The sequence below is a fragment of the Microtus pennsylvanicus genome, chromosome 20 (assembly GCF_037038515.1).
Source record: "Microtus pennsylvanicus isolate mMicPen1 chromosome 20, mMicPen1.hap1, whole genome shotgun sequence".
Classification (NCBI taxonomy): Eukaryota; Metazoa; Chordata; class Mammalia; order Rodentia; family Cricetidae; genus Microtus; species Microtus pennsylvanicus.
This window is the reverse complement of record NC_134598.1, coordinates 10,361,702-10,368,464: the sequence shown is the minus strand read 5'-3', so window position 1 is coordinate 10,368,464 and position 6,763 is coordinate 10,361,702.

Genomic DNA, 6,763 nt, shown 5'->3' with positions numbered 1-6,763 from the left:
TAATGAGACCCAGTCTAGCCTAGTTTCTTTTCGTTACTACCAAAAACGACTAGGGGAGGCAAGGGTTTATTTCATCTTACACTTCCAGGGCACAATCCTTCTTCGACTAAAGTTAGAGCAGAAACTCACACACGAGCCGGAACGCAGAGCCAGGGAGATGAAAGCTGAAGCAGCTCAAGCTGAACTAAGATTTCTAAACCAGCTCAGGACCACCTGCCTAGGGATGGTACCACCCACAGTGGGCTGGGCCCTCCTACATCAATCATCAATTAGCAAATGAGAAAGTGTTGGGGCTGGGGAGGTGGTTCAGCTGGTTAAGAGTGCTGGCTACCCTTCCAAAGGACCCAATTCCCAACACCCACATAGCAACTCACAGCGGTTTATAACTCCAATTCCAGATATTTTGGTAGGCTTCTGGCCTCTTTGGTCACCAGGTATGCATTTGGTGCAGACCTAGATATGCAGGTGAAACAATACATGTAAGGTAATAAAGGCATGCCATTAATCCCAGCACTAGGAGGCAGAGGTAGGTGGATCTCAGAGTTCGAGGCTAGCCTGGTCAACAAAGCACGTTCCAAGACAGCCAGGACTATTACATAGAGAAACCCTGACTCAAAAAACAATAGCAATATTAAATTAAATTTTTAAGTTAAATTGAAAAGAAGGAAAGGCCGGGCGGTGGTGGCACACAGCTTTAATCCCGGCACTCAGGAGGCAGAGGCAGGTGGATCTCTGTGAGTTCGAGGCCAACCTGATCTACAGAGCAAGTTCCAGGCCAGGACTGGCTGGCTCCAATAGCTACTGAGAAACCCTGTCTCAAAAAGCCAAAAAAGAGGAGAAAAAAAGAAAAGAAAAAAGAAAATCCTTGGGCTGGAGAGATGGCTCATTGGTTAAGAGCATTGCCTGCTCTTCCAAAGGTCCTGAGTTCAATTCCCAGCAACCACATGGTGGCTCACAACCATCTGTAATGGGGTCTGCTGGCCTCTTCTGGCCTGCAGGCATATACACAGACAGAATATTGTATACATAATAAATAAATAAATATTAAAAAAAAGAAAAAAGAAAATCCTTGGCATGCTCTCAGGTGAATCTTATCTAGGCAATCATCTCGCTCTCTTTCTTTCTTTTTTGAGACAGGTTCTCACTATGTAATGTAGCCCAGGCCATCCTGGAACTCCCAACTCCCTCTGTAGACCAGGCTGGCCTCTAACTCCCAGAGATCCATCTGCCTCTGCCTCCTGAGTGCTGGGAGTAAAGGTGTGTGCCACCACCGCCCAGCTATAACAATTATTTGAGCAGCAGAAGTAAAGGACCTGAGTTCAACTCCTGGGCGCCACATGGTAGGAGAGAACCATGTCCTGAAAGTTGTCCTCTGCCCTTCACATGCAAGCTTCAACACATAAGCACCCCCAATTCCTCCAGTCTCAGGGGACCCAACATCTGGTCTCCATGGGCTCTTGTACCTCCCCTCTTCCCAGATCACTCTGGGTTGTGTCAAGTTAACAATAAAAACTAAATAATGCCAGGTGGTGGTGAACTTTAACCCCAGAACCCAGGAGGCAGAAGCAGGTGGATCTCTGTGAGTTCAAGGTCAACATGGTCTACAGAGTGAGCTCCCAACAGCCAGAGCCAGAGCTTTTACACAGAGCAACCCTGTCTTTAAAAAACTAAACCATGCCAGGCGGTGGTGGCGCATGCCTTTAATCCCAGCACTTGGGAGGCAGAGACAGGCGGATCTCTGTGAGTTCGAGGCCAGCCTGGTCTACAAGAGCTAGTTCCAGGACAGGCTCCAAAGCCACAGAGAAACCCTGTCTCAAAAAAACCAAAAAACAAAAAAAACAAAAAAAAAAACTAAAAAAACTAATGGTCTGGTGCCCTCATTACAATTTTTAAAATATTTATTTATTTATTTATTTATTATGTATACAACATTCTTTCCATGTATGTCTGCAGGCCAGAAGAGGGCACCAGACCTCATTACAGATGGTTGTGAGCCACCATGTGGTTGCTGGGAATTGAACTCAGGACCTTTGGAAAAGCAGGCAGTGTTCTTAACTACTGAGCCATCTCTCCAGCCCTCAACAACGTCTTCTGACCTCTTCAGGCTCTACACAAATGTGGTGCATTTACATACATGCATGAAAACACTCATACACATGAAATAAAAATAAATAAATATTTTAAAAATTACTACAATTACTATTCTTGTTATTAATTTTTTAAAGGTTTACTTATTATGTATACAGTATTCTGCCTGCATGGATGCCTGCAGGCCAGAAGAAGGTACCAGATCCCAGTATAGATGGTTGTCATCATGTGGTTGCTGGGAACTGAACTCAGGACCTCTGGAAGAATAGTGCTCTTAACCACTGGGCCATCTCTCCAGCCCTTGTCACCAAGTTTTATGACCTAAGTTTAATCCCTGGAACGCATACAGTGGGAGAGGAGAACCTACTTCCGAAAGCTGTCATCCCTCACCCACACACAGGCCATGGCGCAGCACACATGTGCATTCGAAGGCTTATGAGTACACACAGAAGTCAGTAAATAAATACATGTGAAAATGGTTGGGGGTTTTTTTTGTTTTTTTTTTTTTGTTTGTTTGTTTTAGTGATACAATGTTTGCCTAGCATGTGTGAAGTCTTGGGTTTAATCCACATCATTACGAATTGAAAAAAAATTGTGGGGCTGGAGAGATGGCTCAGCGGTTAAGAGCATTGCCTGCTCTTCTTCCAAAGGTCCTGAGTTCAATTACCAGCAACCACATGGTGGCTCACAATCATCTGTAATGAGGTCTGGTGCCCTCTTCTGGCCTGCAGGCATACTTGGAAAGAATGTTGTATACATAATAAATAAATAAATATTAAAAAAATTGTATCACACACCCAACACCTAAGTATTGGTTTTTGCTGTTACTGTCTGTTGGTTAGTTGGTTTTCTAAGCCTAGGAAATCAGCATCTGGGACAGGCACTTTATATCTGAGGCGGAGGAAGAGGGAGGAGATAGAAACTGAACCCAGCTGAGGGGCACATGGAAGCTAGTGTTTTAGCTTGCCATTGGGTGTGAGCTTGGTCATTGGGTGTGATGGGCATCCAGGAATGGCTAAGCTGGGCTGTGACCCAAGGAGGAGGAGAGGAGCACACACCCTCCACTGCCCAAAATAGCTTAGTAACCTGAGGAATGGAGGCAGGGGTTGAGCTGGAGTCATGTGCTGGGGCCTGGCTCAGGAGTGGAGGTGAGTGAGGGACAGAACCAGACTGACCCTCTGGGCAGCTGGAAAGAGGAAGGGCTGGGGGTTAGCTAGTTACTATTAGTTAGAGCAAGAAAGACAAGAAATAAAGGAAATGATTTAGTAACATTGTCACATCTGGAGTTCAGAGTGAAGCTAAGAGCGGGAACTGGTGACAAAGGCCACCTATGCACACAGTGGAACTTTCTGGAGATGGTGACATCACTTGTGTTCCCAGCACTTGTGAGGTCCAGGTAGGAGGGTCAGGAGTTCAAGGTTCAGGGAAGCTTGGACTAATAAGACCTTGTCTTTAAAACCAGAGATTGTTGGAGGTGGGGGGTCAGCATTTAGGAGCCCTGGCTGCTTTTCCAGAGGACCTGGGTTCAATTCCCAGAATCTACACAGAAGCTCATAACCATCTGAGAGCCTAATGTCCCCTTCTGGCCTCTGAGGACACCAAGCACACACGTGCATGTGTGTGTGCACAAACATACATTCGGCCAAAACACCTATACACATAAAAAATTAAAAATAAATTGGGTAACTCTAGACTCTCTCTCTCTTCCTTCTTTTCTCCCTCTTTTTTTCCCCCTTTCTCTATGACAATGTCTTACTCTGTAGCCAGGATGGCCTCGAACTCACTATGTAACCTACTCTGGCTTCAAAATCATCCTGAGTTCTGAGATCCCAAGTGTGCAGAATCAAGCCTGATTTGCCTTGCCTTTCTTTAGACTGGTTTTCATTCTTCTAACGTAACAATAGGCACACAGACCGTAGTACAACCCACTCTATGACGGACCAGTGGGGACCGTAACACAGTCCTTAGCACAGCTGACTCCATGATGGAAATACCATTCAGATCATAAAATCCAGCATGTAGACCAGATTGTTTACCTGCCAAAAAGAAAAACAGAGCCTAATCCATCAAAGCCCATAGTTCTGGGAAAGTCCCTAAATGCACTAACCTTGCTTTTTGGCTTCTGTAGTTCTGCTTCTGGCTAACGGTTCTTGTTAACTGAAGCATATCAACCAGGATATTGTTTTTATGCTTTAAAAACTCACCCTGAGAAAGGCTCAGGGCTATGCCGGGATCCTGATTACCAGTAGAGTTGCCAGCTGACTGATGAAGGCTTTCTATTGGCTTACCCCCATGTCTGAGCAGTCTTATCTGGGGTCTACCCCACAATGCTAACAAGGATTCAGTATATATACTGCACTATACTAATAAGTCAGTAGGTAGAAACTTGGGGGTTTTAGAAGGATGGTGGGTACACTTTTAGCCCAACACTTGGGAGGCAGAGGCAGACAGATCTCTGGGGGGGTTGAGAATAGCCTGGCCTACATAGGAAGTTCCAGGGCAGCCAGGAATATATAGTGAGAATTTGTCTCAGGGCTGGAGAGATGGCTCAGAGGTTAAGAGCATTGCCTGCTCTTCCAAAGGTCCTGAGTTCAATTCCCAGCAACCACATGGTGGCTCAAAACCATCGGTAATGGGGTCTGGTGCCCTCTTCTGGCCTGAAGGCATACACGCAGACAGAATATTGTATACATAATAAATAAATATTCTTAAAAAAAGAAAAAAGAGAATTTGTCTCAAAACAAACAAGAAAGGAGTTATAGCCAAGTATGGTATCATAAGTCTGTAACCTCCACATTTAGGAGGAATATCAGGAGTTCAAGGCCAACTTTGGTTACATAATAAGTTTGAGGAAAGCCTGAGCTATGTGAAACCCTGTCTTAAAACCAAACAAAACAGAAGGTTTTTGTTTGTTTGTGTTTTTAAGAAACTTTTAAGTTATGGCAAGTGTCTCTTTTTGAAAATAAAGCAAACACATAAAACAGTGAATGAGAAAACACAGGATGTACGCTTGTTTACATTGAATTCTGCGTTCAGGGCAGTACTGCCTGGGTTCCGTCGAGAGTCTTCCTGGAGGAAGACATGGAAGGAACTGTAGATGGCAGGGGCACAACAAGAGCTAACGGAGTGAACTAGGCAAGGATTAAGCGGAAGTAATTAGCTATTTAATTAGTCGAAGGACAGCAAGCAAATTGGTTTTGTAGGGCTACTGGACCTTAGGGATTCTGAAGCAAGTTAGCTCAGTGAAGGCAGAGTGCTAATGAGGTCATAGTTCAGTCATGTATCCCAGTTAACTCCTCGCTTTTCCTCAACATGCTCCTTCCTGCTCACTCCGAGCAGCTGTCTCCTACGTCAGAGGTGGGTTCAGACCAGAGGGTGACGCTGACCTGACAAGTGGCTGCCCTTCAAGGTCACGCGCCCTCAGAACACCACTTCAGACTGGAAGGAAAGAGGGCACACCAGGCCCTCCCTGAGGTGCCTAGAGAGAGAGGTGTCAGAAGAAGAAAAAAAAAATGAAAATATTCTGCAGCTGGGGGTTTCATTCCCTCAGGAAGGTGGAAGAAAGGGAGCAAAAGGAAAAGAGTCATTTTAAAAAAAACCAAACTTTTTATTAAGTGTATGTGCGCGCACGCGTGTAGGTCAGAGGAGAAGGCTCTTTCCATGCAGGTCCTGGAGATTGAATGCAGATCAGGCTTGGCAGCAAGCACCTTTACCCATTGAGCCATCTGGCCAGCCTGTCTTGGCTGTGAGATGGGATCCAGGACCTCATTTGTGTAAAACCATTCGACTTGCATCACAATGTAGCTTTGCCTGCCTGTCCTCTCGCTGCCACCACCTTTGATTATCAGGCTCCGTGACAGTCCCAACGTCCTTAAATTCAGCCGCACATGACAGAATTGTGCTTGCTCTTACATCCATCTAGGTCTAGTCTCTTTCTAATTTGTAGTTTGTTTCTCTTCTCTCTTTTTCCTTTGGTGTGTGTGTGTGTGTGTGTGTGTACAGTGTTCTGTACTGCAGGCCAGAAGAGGGCACCAGATCTCATTACAGATGGCTGTGAGCCACCATGTGGTTGCAGAGAATTGAACTCAGGACCTCTGGAAGAGCAGCCAGCCAGTGCTCCAGCCCATAATCAGCAAATTTCCTTCAAGATAATTAACTTATTTTTATTTTATGTGCATTGGTGTTTTGCCTGCATGTATTTCTGTGTCTGAAGAAGTTCGATTCCCTGGAACTGGAGTTACAGACAGTTGTGAGTTGTCATGTGGGTGCTGGGAATTGAAGCAGTCAGGGTTCTTAACCACTGAGCCATCTCTCCAGCCCCTGTTTGTATCTATCTACTTTTACCAAGAGCAATTGTTTTCTCCTTGAATCATGGGAAGTAATAGGTGGTATTCACTGTCGGGCTTGAACTGTGATGTCTCATCTTCCATTGAGTACACGTTTTTCCAGACAATGATGGTTCTTTTCTCTAAAAGTAAAATTTGGCCAGCTGTGATGTCTCACATCTGAAATCCCAGCAACTAGGAAGCTGTGGCAAGAGAATTCCTGTGAGTTTGAGGTCAACACAAGTTACAGACCAAGGTCATGTCTCAAAAACACCTCCCTAACGTGATTGCCACCTGAGGTTCATGCCCGAAACCACAGCAGCCAAGGACCTCCGAGAGCTCCAAACCAG